This window comes from Solanum tuberosum, unplaced genomic scaffold (assembly GCF_000226075.1).
Source record: "Solanum tuberosum cultivar DM 1-3 516 R44 unplaced genomic scaffold, SolTub_3.0 scf00267, whole genome shotgun sequence".
In the NCBI taxonomy this organism is placed as follows: Eukaryota; Viridiplantae; Streptophyta; class Magnoliopsida; order Solanales; family Solanaceae; genus Solanum; species Solanum tuberosum.
The window spans coordinates 58,663-76,873 of NW_006239199.1; the positions used below are offsets into that span (position 1 = coordinate 58,663).

The 18,211-nt window shown below is 34.0% G+C and overlaps 1 pseudogene; it reads right to left on the reverse strand.

Annotated features, from left to right (window-relative positions):
- Positions 1 to 2,522: 2,522 nt before the first annotated feature.
- LOC102604892 (subtilisin-like protease SBT3.3) overlaps positions 2,523 to 18,211 on the reverse strand; it is a 19,913-nt pseudogene continuing 4,224 nt past the window's right edge.

Sequence of the window (18,211 nt, forward strand, 5' to 3'; positions counted from 1 at the left end):
TCTACACCTACTTATAGTTTTAATATAAATGGGGAGATAATTGGATCGGTTAAACCTACCAGGGGATAAGACAAGGAGATCCACTATCGCCATATTTATTTTTATTATGTGCTGAAGGTTTATCAACTTGCTTATTGAACATATCAGAGGAACAAAATGAAATCCAAGGGCTAAAGTTGAATAGACATGGACCGAGTAGGACTCATTTACTCTTTGCTGATGACTCCTTTATATTTTGTTCAGCTAACAATCAAAATGCAAGTTGCGAAGCCAATATCTTAAAGAAATATGAACGAAGCTCTGGGCAAGTGGTTAATCTAGATAAATCAGCAATTTGCTTTTGTAAAAATGTGAGAGAGGAGGAGAAAGTTGAGATATCCTCGTTGCTTGGACAACGACAAAGGAATGACAAGGGTATGTACTTAGGCTTACCGGCTGTTGTGGGACGCTCCAAGAAAAGTATGCTAGAGTTTATAAAAGAAAGAGTCAAGACGAAAATAAAAGGATGGAAGGGAAAATTTTTAAGTAGTGCGGGAAAAGAAATTATGCTCAAGTCCGTACTAGCAGCGATCCCTACGTATGCTTTGTCTTGTTTCCAACTCCCTGATGGTCTTTGTAAGGAAATTACATCCCTCTTTTCAAATTTTTGGTGGGGACAAACAAAGGGGAAAAGAAAGATGCATTTTGAGAAATGGGATAGATTATGTGATTCTAAATCAATAGGAGGATTAGGCTTTAGAGATCTAAAAGCTTTTAATATGGCTCTATTAGCTAAGCAGGCTTGGCGAATTCTATCGCAATTACCAGATTCTTTAATAGCAAGAGTTCTTAAAAGCAAATATTTTCCAAACTCAACCTTTCTTAAAGCTTCAACATCATCTTCTGGTAGCTGGATATGGAAGAGTATTTTGTGGGGAAGAGATCTTTTGACTAAAGGATTAAGATGGAGGATTTCTGATGGGAAAAATATTAATGTTTGGATCGACCCTTGGATACCAAATAATAATTTCTTCATCCCTAAGAGTATCCATGGGCATAGAAATTTAGATTTAGTAGTATCTGATTTAATTGATAAGAATATGCATACATGGAAAATACAAGAGCTAAATTCGTTGTTTGAAGCTGAAGATGTTAATTCTATATTGTCTATCCCAATTTCTACTGCAGGTTCTAATGATAGGTTAATATGGCACCATACAAAAACAGGAAACTATGAAGTTAAGTCAGGTTACTACATCGCAAAGGATTTGATCGGTAAGACAATGAAAAATACGGAAGTTCAAGTGAGTTGTCACTCTTTTCCAAAATGTTTTTGGGACTTCTTATGGAAGTTGAGAGTTAAAAAGCTTAAACACTTTTTGAGAAAATGTGTGCTTAACTCTCTACCAATCCATAGTAATTTAGCAAAAAGACTACACAATGTAGATAAGACTTGTAAGATTTGTGGTCTTGGACCTGAAGATATAGAACATATGTTATTCAAATGTCCTCGGTCTCAACTTGTGTGTAAGCAATGTCCTATAAATTGGCCTGATATAGGATATATTACTGATTTTTCTATCTGGTGGTATGACTTGTTCTTAAATACCAAAATTTTTCCTGAATCTATTGACTTGTTAAACTTGAGCGCTAACATTATGTGGCAAATTTGGAAAGGTAGGAATAGTTGGTTGTTTAATTAGGAAAGGTTAGAACCAAGAGATATTGTTTCTAGATCGATGTTTGAGTATGAAGAATATAAAGAGTTACTAACAAAAGTCTTTCCTCTTGTTCCTGTAGAAATCATTCTGTGACTAAACTAACAAATTTGCAAGATGACATTTTATTGTTTACAGATGCAGGATTGCAGAATGATGATGGAAGGGCAAGTATCGGTATTGTGGCTTTGGATAGCCTTGGGAACCTGCTTCATGCCCATGGATCCTCAATCCAATTTGTTGGGAAAGTCATGACTGCTGAAGCGATTGCTATTAGGAAAGCTCTTGAATATGCTATCAGTAAGGGATGGAAGAGAGTGAAGATTTTATCAGATGCTAAAAATGTTGTTGATATGATTCAGAAACGAGTAGCAACTTCATGGGAGATAGAAGTGTTGTGTGAAGACATCTGGAAGCTTTCAAGCATGTTCAATCATGTAGAATTTATATTATATTTCTAGATCTGTGAACAAAATAGCGGATAGTTTAGCTAGATACTCTCTCTTTGTTGAAGGAAATCTCTTGGGAGAAGTTTTCCCAAATTGGATCATCCAGGATGCAAAAGATATGTTTAAACTATGTATTCCGTTGATGCAATAATAAAAGGGGTTTTGTTTCGGAGAAAAAAAAAAACTTGAAGGCAACATAAACACAATAGAGAGAACCATAAACTCAAAAATAAAAAACACTCTTTGATCTTTACATAAATATTCAAATATCATCTTTTCCTTTGCATTCTTGACTACACTTAGTTAAATCAAAAAGAAAAATAACAACATGAAGTAAACGAATTAATGTCACATTTTTTTCTTTAGACATCTACAATTATTGTTTCCTCACAGCAATTGGAATTCTAACAAAATGCTTTCCATCATTCCATGCCAAACTTCCAAAGGTAAATTTACTCATTCTTTGATGAGTAGATGTGATTTTTACCTCAAATGAAATTTTCCTTGTTTTTGAATTGAACTTCAAGATATGTGGACTTACTTTAATTACAGTATTTCTTGGAGGTTTAATCACTACTTTGTATATCGAGTTGACATTTCCAACATTTGTAACCGTTTTTTTGATAGTAACTGAATTTTTAAGATTTGAAATAGATATTGAAGGTAGATTTAAATCCAACCTAGATGGTACTTCATTAGGACATATAATGCCTGATGAAGTTAAATTTTCTGTAGTTGCATTATAAACTTTGTCATTACTATATCCTAAACTGCAAAGATAATTCAAATAATCATTTTTATCCATATCATAGACTAATCCAGGATCTGTTGCTCCATTTGGATTACAAATACCACCTCCAAAATCAAATGGACCAGCAATTTTATTTCCTTCTCCTTCTGAAAATATTTCAGATTTATATGTATGCTATAAAATTCAAAAAAAATATTAGACTTTTTTGTAATTTAGAACTATAACAAGTAAAATTGTACGGATTATATAAGCATTTTATCTACTATCAAGAGTATCAACATATATAACTTAAATTCATAATATATTAATGATGAGAACTAGGGGTGTACATGGTCGGGTTGGTTCGGGTTTTTCAAATATCAAACCAAATCATTTGTGTCGGATTTTTAAATCTATAAACCAAACCAAACCAATAAAACTTGGGTTTTTTCGGATTTTTTCGGGTTTCGGATTTTTCCGCTAAAGTATTCATACAAACATATAATTTACTTATACTTCAAATATTTCTCCAGTCCTACCAAAATACAACAATCTAAATTGTTTCTTAAGAATACAACACAAACAATGATATGATTAATGCACTAAAATATCCAAAAAAAATAATAATAATGAAATCGCGTAAAACAAATATTGCAAATTAACAAGTCATAATGAAAATGATCATAATTTAAAAGTACTAAATCATGCTAAAATAGTTTCATAAATATTAGTTACATGACTAAATATTAAAGAAAATTAAAATTAGATTATGTACTTTAATTGTCTAAACCAATGTAAAACCAAAGAACAAATATTCAATATTATTGTCATTCTTAGTGTTAAATTGATTTTCTTTTTGCATTAGTATTAATTTGATTTTGATTTAAGTTTTATTATAATTACCAACATCTATGGACTATAATCTTTATGGAGCTATTCAAAATTCTAAGTTTCAAACTTGAAATAATATATTTAAAAGATAAAAAACTATAAAAAAGTATAAGAAATATTTAAAAATTATATCAAAGTAAATATTTTTATGTATAAAATAAAATTTTAAAATTATATATATAATGTCAGGTTGGTTTGGTCTCGAATTGTTTTTTTTTAGTTAAAAACCAAACCAACCCAAATATAGTTCGGTTTTTTTTCCAACACCAAAACCAAGTCAAACCAACCACTAGTCGGGTTTTTTTTTTTTCGGTTTGACTCGGTTTGAGGTTTGGTTCGGTTTTCGGTTTGGTTTTGTACACTCCTAATGAGAACTTACATAAATCTCACTAGCTTAGGAGCTAATTACTCAAATATGCACTAGTTTGTAATATTACGTATATATCTTACCAGATTTTATTGCCTTCAGATACGTCTAGATACATGTATCTCATAATGAGATCAAAATTAGGTATAATTTATTCTAGATACATTGTATCCAAGTGGCATCACATGTATATGAGATACATAACAAATCTCGCTCGCCTCCCTCGCCTCTCTACTATCTCGCTCGCCACTCTTCCACCAGATACATGCAAATCACACTAGGTAATAAAACATGTATCTGAGATACATACAAATCTCGCTTGCCTCTCTCCTTATTTTGTGTATCCGGTAGCAAAAATACATGTATCTGAGTGTATTTTCTTAAATATATGGTAAAAAACTCTTAATTAGTGGTAAGATATATGCGTAATATTTTAAAAGTATAAGTAATAATAGTATATATGACAATGAAGTATATCTAATTACATATTAGTTACCTGTTGTTACAAGTGCAGATTTGATAGCAGTAGGAGACCAATGAGGACGTGCAGCTTTAAGGAGTGCAACAATGCCTGAGACATGAGGAGCTGCCATGGATGTTCCTGACATGAGTTGGAATCCATTGTATCCCCTGGGAGGAAGAGTTGCTGCAAGTATCTTTACACCTGGAGCTGCAACATCGGGCTATAACAAACAACTTGTTAATGAAAACTTACAAGATAACTAAAATACAAGATTACAATTGAAATAATATGAAGAAAATAAATCTCTTCAGGCTGAGGCGCGGATATCTAGCTCTCTTTAAGGAGATTCAAGCCCACTGTAGCAAATGTTTTCACCGGTCCAGCAGTAGTCCTTCTTGACTTGTCCCCTCCAAGATACAACAGCCTAATCACAAAATATAACTCAACAACTCTGGACAAGAATTGAGTCCAAAGCTCCACAAAAAGAAACACCTCCCTTCAACTAATAAGAACTCTCTTTTTGACAAACCTTATGCATTCTATATTTTCTTGTTGTATTGTATGTAACAAACCAAATGAAGACTACCACTATTTATACTAGAAGAAGTCTTCCTAGCAATGAATAGAAAGATAATGGTGTAGTAAATAGTGAAGATAATGGTCTTAGGAGTTACATAGGTTACATGGTGTAATGGAGGAATAAAAGAATGAAATAAAGAAACACTAAGCCACCAACGGCTTGCTGCTGCACCAAAAACTTTGTAACATATGCACGAACTCCATTTGGAGTAATGCTGGATAGCACTAATGCAGCAGTTATGATATGCAACGGCAGCAAACTGAAAAACCACTAATGGTTGGCAGCAACGGCTATACTAAGTTTTAGCAAATTAATATACAAAATATTAATATTAAAATGCTAATAAACCAACACAACTTATTCTTAGAAATTATGCAAAAATAAGTAGAAAAAACCAAAGATTCACTTAAGAATTAATAGCAGGATAACTAATTTCGTCATAACTAATTCCAACATAATTACTCTTATCATAACTTTTCTTCAAACCAAACGACCAAGTTTTTAGTGTTGAACTCATTATTCATCTGATAATATGAAATTCTAAGGTTACTATTACATTCATTTCAATTTTAAGTGACATAATTTAATTTGACTAGTACTTTAAACAACATATAATACATATATTATTTACCTTCAAAATTTCTGGGGCAAAAGCATTGGGGCCTCTTGATGAGAGCTTAGGCACCTTTAGGACTACATCTTGGCCCTCAACTCACTTCAGATCGACCCAATTTAATCGTAGGATCTTTGTTACTGTTGCAAATTGATAAACAGCAAATTAATGTTCTAGTAGTATAATAATATATGAAGATAAGAGTTAGAGAATATGTGCTTACTTACTTGGATTGACATTGTTGAAAATAGTCAAATATTTGATTTCCTTGCTCCAAATCAACATAAAAAATTGGTATAGAAGAGACACCAATAGTAATTTGAGTAAAAGGGGAACTAGCAATAATGAAAGCCAAAACCCCATAGTCTTTAGAATTTTCAAAGACACAGCTATATCTTCTTGGTGTTGAAAGAAAAGCATCACAACGTTTCCTTTCACTTCAGAGGTAAGAGATTTAATTTCTTCAGAACTGCAAATATATACAAATATTATTATCTTGTATAACTATATTGGATGATATATATATTTCACTTACTTGGTTATATTTTCAAAAGTGATCAAAGGACCAAATATTTCCTCCTTAAACATTCCCTGACCCTACAATTAGTCAACAAATTAAATAAATTTAAACTCTATTCTAGTATATATACAATAGAAGAAAAAAAATTAAAAGAAAAAAATAGTTTCACTACCATATAAATTCCTAAAAAGATTAACAGATTCCTAGCAAACACTTTGAGACATTTTTAATTTCTTCTATTGTTTGTGCTTGTAATGAGTACCTGCTGGTGGAGCCAGGATATTTATTAAGGGGTATCAATGATTATAGTAAAGAAATAATTATGAAGCTAGTAGGGCTTAAACATGTAACCTCGAAGATTTTTTGTAACCACTAGACTAAACCTTCAACCTATTTCAAAGGTATCAATACTTGTATATATATAATATATATATTTATGGGATAAGGTACAAGTACCTCAGACTATGACTGAAATTTCAGAGACACAGCTTACTAAACTACGGTCATATTACCCCCTGAATTCAATTTTTTTTGGTAAGTTTGTGAGCTTTTTTGGCTGACGTGGCATCCGAATAAGTGTGCCACATAAGCCAAAAGGTGTACAGAAGAGTTCAGGGGATAATAGAACCTTAGTTTAGTTAAGGCGTGTTTCTGAAATTTCGGTTATAAACTTGTGCCTTAGCCCTATATTTATTAAACCAAAATTTAATTTTCAGACGAAGGAGTGTTGCTGACACCTCTTTGTATATTATTACACTATTTGACTAGTGAACCTTCATTTCATTTTAATACTTAGAACATATAATCATATAACTTACAACAACAACAACAACAAAAAAGAAGCTTACTAGTATTGTCTTGTTGTTTCCAAGTGTTAAGGAGTAACAATTTCTCTATCTGAATTGCTAGCAGCCACAGTTATAACCCATGGAGCAGTATTACTGATTGTGTTAGAGTCGGGTCCACTATTTCCTCCAGCAGCAATGACAGGTATGCCATGAGATACTGCATGAAAAGATCCTATCCCCAAAATACTTTCTTCATTAACATCATCAGTGTTTATAGAACCATAAGTACCAATAGATGCTGATAATAAGTCAACTCCATCTTTCATAGCATCATCAATACCAGCAAGAACATCAGCACCGTTACAATATGCTGTTCCACCATCTTTCCAACATATCTATTCAAAATATAATTAAATTAGTACAAGTATGGCCACATATATTTCTTTAAGTGTGTCTGATCCATATAAAATAATCAAAACAACATATTAGTGTGATGACATAGTGCATAAATGTTCTCTTTAATTTGGCCTTATTTGGCATTTAAGCCTTTCAATTTGTGTGTGCATAAGTAGACATTTAAATTTGTATAAAATTGAACATGTAAACACACGTGCCCTACTTAATAATTAGTGTCCTACACAATATCCCATGTGTATTACATTAAGAAATCATCACCAACTTAATTAATAGCCAAGACATTTCAAAGAAGAATCTAGAATATTCAAGAGTTATAAAGAAATAAAGGAAGATCTCTAGAATGAGTATTCTAGATAGAAAAGTCTAGAGATGTTACGTTCTAGAAAAGATAGTTCTAGAAATAGGTAGATAGAAAAACATTCTAGAATATAATAGCAAAATCCTTAGCTAGATTCTTCCATCACCACCTATAAATAGAGGTGGTTCATTTGAGTGGTAATCAACCAAGTAGGACAGCAAGTGCTCAAATCAAGTAAGCAAGATAGAAAAACAAGAGTGAGTGCTAAGTAAAGAGTGTTGCTAAAGCAAACAACAAGTGAGTGATCAAGATTATAAGACCGAAGCGGGTTCTTACTTTACAATAATAAAATTCAAGTTGTGAGTAACTGAGTGTGCTCGTCAACCGATAATATTCAACAAGTGGTATCAGATCCAGATTGATAAAGAACGGTAGCAACTTAAAGGAAAGGAGATCCTACAAGCTACTGTCGAAGGCTACAAATCGCGAAGCACTAATCAGTGGTGGATTTTGCAAGCACTCTCAATAGCATTGAGAAGCTCAACGAAGCAACTACGAATCATGGAGTAAGAGAATGCAATATTACTTTCTTGGCCAGGAAAAATGGGATATCACCGGTGGATCAAACACCACACCACCAACAGATGCTGAAGCAACAAAAAGGTGGAAGGCCAAAGCTGGAAATGCCATGTATATTCTCACGGTAACAATCGAGGATGAGTTCCTATAACGGATTATGAATGCCAAGACACTCAAAGAAGCTTGGGACACATTGGCAACCATTTTTACAAAGAAGAATGAGGCAAGATTACAAAGCCTTAAAAATGAGTTTTTGTCAATCTCTCAATAGAATATGACAATCAACCAAACTTCTCAAAGGTAAAATCTTTATCTGATGAAATAACAAAACTAGATTTTGAGAATGCTATCACGGAAATAAGAATGATGAGAATCATTGTTCATGGTCTAAAGTCGGATAGAAAGGCATAATAATAGTCACACGGGGGTGGACCATAAAATCAAATTTATGTGAGTTTGAAAAATCTGTTGGCAAATGAAGAAGATTTGAAGAAGCCATTATCAAGCCTCTCTATACAAGATGAAGATAAGACGCTCTTTAGCAAAAAGCAAGGTTATCGAAAAAGGGATGAGAGAAGAAACTCATGTTCAGGCGGATATTAAAAGAATCAACATCAAAAAAGTGAGTGACAGGCAAACCAAAACTTCAACAAACGGAAAATGGAGAAGTGCTATAATTGTGGAAAGAAAGGACACTACGTCAGAGATTGTTAATATAAGAAAGTTGAAGGTAATGTAGCTACTTCTACCCAAAACAAGAAAGATAAAGAAGAAGCTTAACATTTTGAAACCTCTTATGCACTTGAAGAAACTAACCAACAAGAGGAGCTTGTCACTTGTCACTCTAACAAAGAAGATGAGATTGCACTTGCAATTGTAAATGAGAAATTGGCCGATTATGAACATGATTGGATCATTGATTCAGGATGTTCCAATCATTGAATGGTGATGAGAAAAAGCTCATCAACATGACCGAATATAAAGGTGGTGACTGCAAATAATTCAAAAATGACAATAACTCATATTGGCTAGATGATGTTCGTACCTCTTCACAGTTCAAGACCAGTGGAACTTCAAAATGTCTACATGTTCCAGGTATGAAGAAGAACTTATTATCTGTATTGCAATTAACAAATTCTGGTAACTATGTCTTGTTTGAGCCAAACGACATAAACGTATATCGAAACTTAAAAGTTACAAGCACATCAATCATGAAAGGGAGAAGGTTAGAATCAATCTACGTCATGTAAACGAAGACAACTTATGTTGAGAAAATGTGGAGTATTGAAACATCTGATCTATGACATGCATGTCTTAAGCACGTGAGCTACAACAAATTAAAAATCATGATGCAACGGTCTAAATTAAAAGGTCTTCCCCAACTTGAGATTAGAGAAGACACCATATGTGTTGGATGCCAATATGGGAAAGTACAACAATTTCCCTATGGAGAATCGAAGTATCAAGCGAATGAGCCATTTGAGCTAGTATACTCAAACGTGTTTGGACCAGTGAAACAATCCTCCATCATCGGTTACTATTACATGGTACATTAATTTATGACTTCTCAAGGTACGCATGGATTTACATCTTAAAAGAGAAATTTGAAGTATTTGAGAAGTTTAAAGAATTTCAATATACTATGGAGAATGATATTGGAAGAAAAAACAAATGTCTTTGTACGGGCAATGGGGGAAAATACACGTCACGAGAGTTCAATGACTATCTTAAAGAGAAGATGATAAGACGACAATTGACTTGCCCAAGTACGCCACAACAAAATGGAGTGGCTGAAAGAAAAAATAGACATCTGGCAAAGATATGCAGAAGTATGCTGCATAGTATGAATGTACTAGCAAGGTTTTGAGTAGAGTATGCATGAAGACTGTTGTCCACATCACCATCGGATTGCCTTAAGCAAGATTGAGATTCATCTCACCATTTGAGAAACTTAAAAAGTTGATTCCTAGTGTAAGCCACTTTTGAGTTTTGATTGTGTGTGCTAAGTGTTCGTGTCAGATCATCTTCGCAATAAGTTTGATAAGAAAGTTGTTTGTTGCATCTTTGTTGGATACGACGAACAAAGAAAATGATGAAGATGTTGTGATCCTACCACAAATTAGACATATGTGTCAAGAAATGTCGTATTTGATGAAGCATCATCATGGTGGTATGAATAAGTCATATTACCAGATTCAATAGAACTACATCAAAAGCTACAACATAAGCTTGAAGAAAAAGAACAAGGAAGTAAGACAGAATTACAATAAGAGGTGTGTGAAAAACTCGAATCGCATACAAAAGAGATATCTTCAAGTGGAGAAAATAAGAGCACGTGAAAACTTGGAATTCATGAAACTCCAGAAGAGTTACAAGAAGGAGTACAACAAACTCCTCAACTACGAAGATTCACCCGACCAAAACACCAAAATAGTAAGTATATAAATGCGGCACTGGCTGAGGTTGACATGGTCAAGGATTATTCGTAAAAGATCATAAAGGAAGGTTATCTATTAGATTAGTCTATGTGGATGATTTAATCATCATAGGACTTTGATGAGATCAATCAAAGTAAAAGAAACTTAATGGTGTGATTTCAAATAAAGGAATTGGGCGAACTAAAACACTTCCTTGGTCTTGAGGTTATAAAACAAATGATGGATTATTCCTTGGACAACAAAAGTACGCAAGAGATCTACTCCAAAAATATGGAATGATGGGTTGCAAGACATCTTCTACACCGATGGAGCCTAACATAAAACTATGTTCCCATGAAGGCAATGACTTGGAGGAAGAGACAATGTATCGTTAACTTGTCGGTAGTCTTATCTACTTAACATTGACCAGACCAGATATTGCCTTCGTAGTTGGAGTAGTTAGCAGATTTATGCAGAAACTAAAGAAGCCTCATTTGAAAGCAATCATCAAGATATTAAGGTATGTGAAAGGAGCTTTTGACTGTGGACTATTCTATATGAAAGGAGCTCCTTGCAAGATAATGAGATATTGTGGTGCGGATTATGCTGGTGACCATGATACTCAAAGATCAACCACTGGATATGTTTTCAATCTTGGATCAGCCGTAATATCATGGTGCAACAAAAGACAACCAATTGTTTCACTTTCAACTACGAAAGCAGATTATCGAGCAGGTATGATGGCAGCACAAGAGAGCACATGGCTAAAGCAACTCATGAAAGACTTGCATGAACCATAAAAAAATATCAGAATTTCCTTGGCGTGTTGCGCCTCCTATCTCCCCATGAACATGCTCCAGTTGTATCAGTGTTGGCGCGCCGCGCCTCTCAGGGCGCCTGAGAAATGCGTCAGAATGTTTGGCCTTGGCGCGTCGCGCCTCTCAGAGTGCTTGAGAAAGGCTGCTGAATGTTGGCCCCTAGCGCCTCGTGCCTAGCAGTGCGCCTGGCCCTGGGGCCTTCATCCTTAGCCAATTTTCATGCTCTCTTGCATCTCTTTTCTTCAATTTGCCTCCAATTTCTTTGAGAGTTCCTGAAATCTCTAATCATATGTATTAGTGCATAATCATAGCAAGTATGACAAAATCAAGCTAATAGACTCGGGATCATTCATTACTTCAATCAATTCATGGGCAAATATTGACAACTTAGGCATATAAATACGCCTAAGATCACCACTATATTGTGACAACTTGTCAGCTATTCGTTTGGTTGAAAATCTTGTATTTCACGCTTGGACAAAGCATGTGGAAGTACAACATTTTTTTGAGAAAAAGTTCTTCAAGGAGAAATTGAGATGAAACAAATCAAGACAAAGAGCAAATAGCAGACATATTGGCAAAGAACCTGGACAACATGAAGTTTATAAGATTTCGAGAAGCGCTTGGAATGATTGAAAGAGAAAATAAAGTTGCTGCTGAGGGGGCGTGTTAAGAAACATCACCAACTTAATTAATATACAAGACATTTCAAAGAAGAATCAAGAACATTCAAGAGTTATAAAGAAATAAAGGACGATCTCTAGAATGAGTATTCTAGAGAGAAAAGTCTAGAGATGTTCTAGAAAAGGTAGTTAGAAGAACATTCTAGAATATAGTAGCAAAATCCTTAACTAGATTCTTCCATCACCACATATAAGTAGAGGTGGTTTATTTGAGTTGTAATCAACCAAGTAGGAAAGCAAGTGCTCAGAGCAAGTAAGCAAGATAGAAAAACAAGAGTGAGTGCTAAGTAAAGAGTGTAGTTGAAGCAAGCAACAAGTGAATGATCAAGATTGTGTAAGATCGAAACGGGTTCTTACTTTACAATAATAAAATTCAAGCTGTGAGTAACTAAGTGTGCCCGTCAACCGACAATATTCAACGTATTATGCCATGTATAATGTACGCTAATTGCCATGTACAACGCGTGTGTCTACTTAATTAACTTTATACAAGTTTAAGTACCTACTTGTGCATGCACACCGAAAGTTATAAAACATAGACGATGTCAGATAAGATCAAGTTAAAGAGCATATTTATGTATTATGGCTAGTGTGATTGATATCTTTAACAATTTAAATTCTAAATGAGATGAATCAACACTTCAATTATACCTTATAAATAGCTAATCGAGCAAGTGGTGCTCCTCCTCGTACTGTTCCCATATTAAAACCATAGTATTCTACATTGTTAACATAAGAACCAGCAGCTGTTGAGGCACAATGAGAACCATGTCCACTTGCATCTATAGCTGATAAATTATGATTTTTTTCGAGCATAGTCTGGTTTAGTTCCATATCTTCCATAAACCCTTTTATGTACCAACGAGCACCAATTATTTTTTTGTTACAATGTTTTGTAGCATTGAAATTTCCTTCAGATTTGAAAATACCTTCCCATTGAGATGGAATTGGACCCATCCCATTATCATTAAAAGCTTCTGATTCTGCCCATATACCTATAAAAACATTTAATACTTTTTAGAGTTCAACTTCTAGGCAGATGTGGTGTTAAAATATTCACTAATTTGTAATATAAGATATAAGTTTTATACATTCATATCTTGAGAAAACAAACAATAAACTTAACTATTTAAAACTTGTTTGTACATACTTTTTGAAATAATAAGTGCCTTTGAGTAGTAACTTCAATTGTTTTTTCACAAGCTAAAGTAATTAGTTTTTTCTTCTTCTCATAAATAGCTTTGGAATATAGACTTATTGTTCTATTATTGATAATACTACTTTCCAAATTAATAGATAAACATAAACAACAAACATCAACAATAACATATCCATTCATGAAATTCCACTAAGTGGGGTCTGAGAAAGTTAGAGTGTACACAAATCTTATCACTATCTCGAGGAGGTAGAGAGACTATTTCTGAATGACCCTCGTCTCTAGTGCACAAACCCAAGTAAAAGAAGAAGAAAACAATGAAGAAAGCATAGCCAATAATAAGCAAAGCAATGTAAAGTCTACAAGAAAAAAACAATAACAACAATAAAATAGTGGAATAATCGAAATACAATACACAACGTATGACAAGAACTACGAGGGTACGACTAATACTACAACATGCACTAACAAGCCTAAACCTATGTACGTCAAGACAATAGTTCACCCCTACTATAACCTTCTACCCTATTGCACGACTCCGGTCCTTCCTATCTAGAGTCATATCCCGTCAACTCATCTATCACTAAGGAAAATATAAAAGGGCTAAGAACTGATCCCCGATGTAGCCTCATCTCAACTGGAAAATGCTCTAAGTCTTCTCCCACCTTATAACCCGAGTTCTTGCTCCATCATATCGGTCTTTTATTGCCTAATATACATCATTGGTACATCTTTAGCCTTGAAACACCTCAAAAAACATTCCATGGAACTTTGTCATAGACCTTTTCAAGGTCAATGAACACCATATGAAGGATCTTTTTCCTTTCCCTATACTTCTCCACTAATATCCGCGCAATGTGGATGATTCAGTAATCGAATGCCCCAACATGAATCCAAGTTGATTCTTAGAAATGGACACCCCTTTCCTTACCTTTATCTCCACCACTCTCTCTCAAACCTTCATAAAATGACTTAGCAATTTGATACGCTGTAATTGCTACAATTTTGAATATCATTCTTGTTCTTGTATAATTAAACCATTGTACTCCACTTCCATTTGTCGAGCATTTTTGTCGTCTTAAAAATAACATTAAATAACCTAGTCAATTACTTCACACCTACCTTATATGTTCTCTTACAGAATTTCATCGGAATCTCATCATCAGGTCCAGTCATTCTTCCTTTACCCATCCTACTAATAACACGTCTAACCTTCTCAACCCTAAAACACCTACAACACCCAAAGTCTTTCGGAGCGCGCCAATTTATCCAACACAATGTCTTGGTCTCCTTCTTTGTTTAAGAGTTTGTGGAAGTATGTTTTCCATCTTTGCTTAATAGAGGTCTCTTCCACCAACACCTTGTGTTCCTTATCCTTGATACATTTCACTTGATCCAAAACCGTGAGCCTTTCTCTCTCTCATTTTCACGAGCCTATACAATTTATTATCCATACCTTTGTCCCCTAGATCGATATATAAGCGTTTAAAAGTAGTCATCTTAGTAGCCGTAATATCTAAATTAGCTTTTGTCTTCACCGTGTATTAGATTTCCTTAAGCATCCTCTTTTCTTCCTCATCTGCACACTCTACTAACTTCGTATATGCAACCTTCTTTGCTTTCATTTTGGCTTAGACTTTTACATTCCACCACTAATCTTCTTGATGACCACCGAAGTTATTACCCCTTATATCCCTAGCACCTTTGTTGTTGCTTCCCTAATGCAACTAGCTGTCTTATCCCATATGTTGTTGATGTGAAGCTAAAATTATACATATTTAATCATTATTTACCTCATATTTAATTTTTTAATTATCCTTTTTGAGCATAAATTTTATGAGTTATTCTTATGTTGTGTATTTTATTTTTAGGATTAAAATGGTGTGAAGATGAAGAAATTTGGAGCACAAATAAATTAAAAATGAGAAATCATAGAAGGAAATCAAACAGGAAGCTTAATGGAATGATTGAATATAATATTAATATTTATGTATATATAAGCATTATATATATAAGAGAAACTTAGGCCCACCTACGTGATGCCACCACAAACCAAAATTCTCTTTAAATTTATTTATTTTCAAAACTAGCCTTCCCCTTTCATGAATAGTCGTGACATAAATGAAAAGTTGTGACTTTAATGAAAAGTTATGACTTTAATGAAGAGTTGCGGCTTTTATGAAAAGTTGTGACTTTCATGAATAGTTGCAACTTTAATGAAGAGTTGCGACTTTAATGAAAAGTTGTGACTTTTATGAAAGGTTGTGACCTTTCCAAAGGGTTGCAAATCCAAATAGTTGTAACCTTTCCGATAAGGCACAATAAACATTTGTTCACACTACCCTTTATTGTCTATATATAGAGGGATTTCCACTCATTTTAATTTTAAAACAACGAAAATTCTGAACCACTTCTTCTTCTTCACAATTAAATATTTGTATACTTTGCTCCTGTTGAGTGGCTCATTGATACCTTTGCTTATGTTATAGATCATGGTATGTATTTTTACAGTCATTGATTTATTCTTATATTATTAAGGATAAATCACAAGAAAACTGTGAATTACATGGGGATTTTCCTGGGAATTAGTATGAAAATTTGCAGGAAAATAAGTTTCATGCGAATTTTCATACTATTCCCTAGGAAAATTTTCATCTAATTCACACTTCTTTTGTAGTGAATGATAAGATGTAATAATTTTCATTTTCCTTTACATTATTAATGTTTGTTACTACGTAATCTTGTTTGTAAGATAATATAGTGTTTTAGTTTTAATGACCGATAGGTTTTAAGTATTATTTTATAAATTCTATGATATTAAATTCTAGCATGGCTCACTGACACCATTGCTTATGTTACAAATCCTGGTATGTATTTTTATATTCATTGATTTATGCTTATATTATTAAGGATAAATGATAAGATGTAATAATTTTCATTTTCCTTTACATTATTAATGTTTGTTACTACGTAATCTTGTATGTAAGATAATATAGTGTTTTAGTTTTAATGATCGATAGATTTTAAGTATTATTTTATAAATTCCATGATACTAAATTCCTGCACGAAGCGCTGGTAATTTTACTAGTATGGAATAAATTGAAAGCAAAACAACGAATTGCAGCTGACATGTGTCACAAAGACCATGCATCAGCGACAACAAAAAAATAAGGCGGTTTAGTGTTTACGCATACTGTACGAAATCCAATTATTTTCGATTTTGATTTCCTAATTTGTCTTGATCTCAATTATTTTATTTAGGGTTTCCATATCTGTCACGCCCCGAGCTACCCCCGAGATGCGGACACGGGACCTAGGACCACAAGTGATCCCAAGCTAACCCTGCTGGCATGATCATGAGCATACTAAATATATTTTGAATAATAGAAACTGTGCGGAAGCTAAATCATAAATAAATCTGAAAAGATGGGGAATACCCATATACTATAACTGAGATATATGAAAATTGATGAGTTTAATACAAAGAAGATATTAACTCAACACTAAGCTGAATCTAACTATGTCTGAAATAAAGCCTCTAAAACTGACTAGAAATGTTGGGACATGCCCCAACTAGGTCTAGCAAAACTGAAACTAAAGACTAAAAGCGATAAAGATAAACATGTCACTAGTCCTCGAAGGATAAGGACTCACCACTGATGCTATTGAACTGAAGATCGGGAACCGATCTAAGAGTGATCTGGATGCTGAGAACCTGAACCTACATCACGAGAAGATGTATCGCACGTATGCGTCAGTACTTGAAAGGTACTGAGCATGCAGGATAGAGTAAAGCTGAAATAACATATAACTGAACAAAGCAATAAAGCAATGAAATAATATGAACATGATATAGATACTGAAAATATTGAATACTGAGCTAACTGAATGCAATGACCAATTTTTATAACAGGCTGACTGAATACTGAATGAACTGTAAATGTGGTCAATGCAATAGAGTCTGACTGAACTGTGGGAGCTACTAATAACCGACATAAAACCACATGAGCTAAATGTGGAGTCCGATGTATATGCCCCATCGAGGACCCAATATACCCGGCCAGAGGTATAGAGGTATGCTGGCGTGATCACTAAACTGATGTTGCCCACAGAGGGGACTTACACCTACGTGGCTCGTAGTTCTGGGACTATATGGGTACGCTGAAACCCTAGTCCAACTCGGTATTATGCTACTCCCAATGAATTAAGTAGTTAACTGGTTATGACTGAATTTCTGTAAATACTGGATAGCTCGAACTGAACATGCAAACTGAGAATGCAACAATTAATCTGATAATGATGCATTCATAAACTGAGGCATGTATAACTGAATACTGAAATATCTGACCTAGCATGTGTAATTCAAGAACTAAAGAAATACATAGCTAGGGTTCTGAAATTCATGCAATAAACTGAGAAAATAACATGATAATCTGATTTGGAACATATTAATAACTAATTCATGATGATCTGCTGTAATTCTAGAAACCCTAGGTCTGTTCATAATCATGGAATCAAGAATCTGACTGAATTCTAGGGACCTAATAGGTGAAAGGAACCCACTAGTGAAATCCCACATACCTGGTGACGAATTCCACGGAGAAATCTTTCAATTTCGGGGCTGGAACTGATGGAACCTTGCTGCGTTCTTGAACTAGGGTTCTTGACCTTTTTCTCCTCTCTTGCTTCTAATTTTCTAAGTTTTGATTAATGATTTGACTTAGGTAAGTTCAAGTTATGTTTCT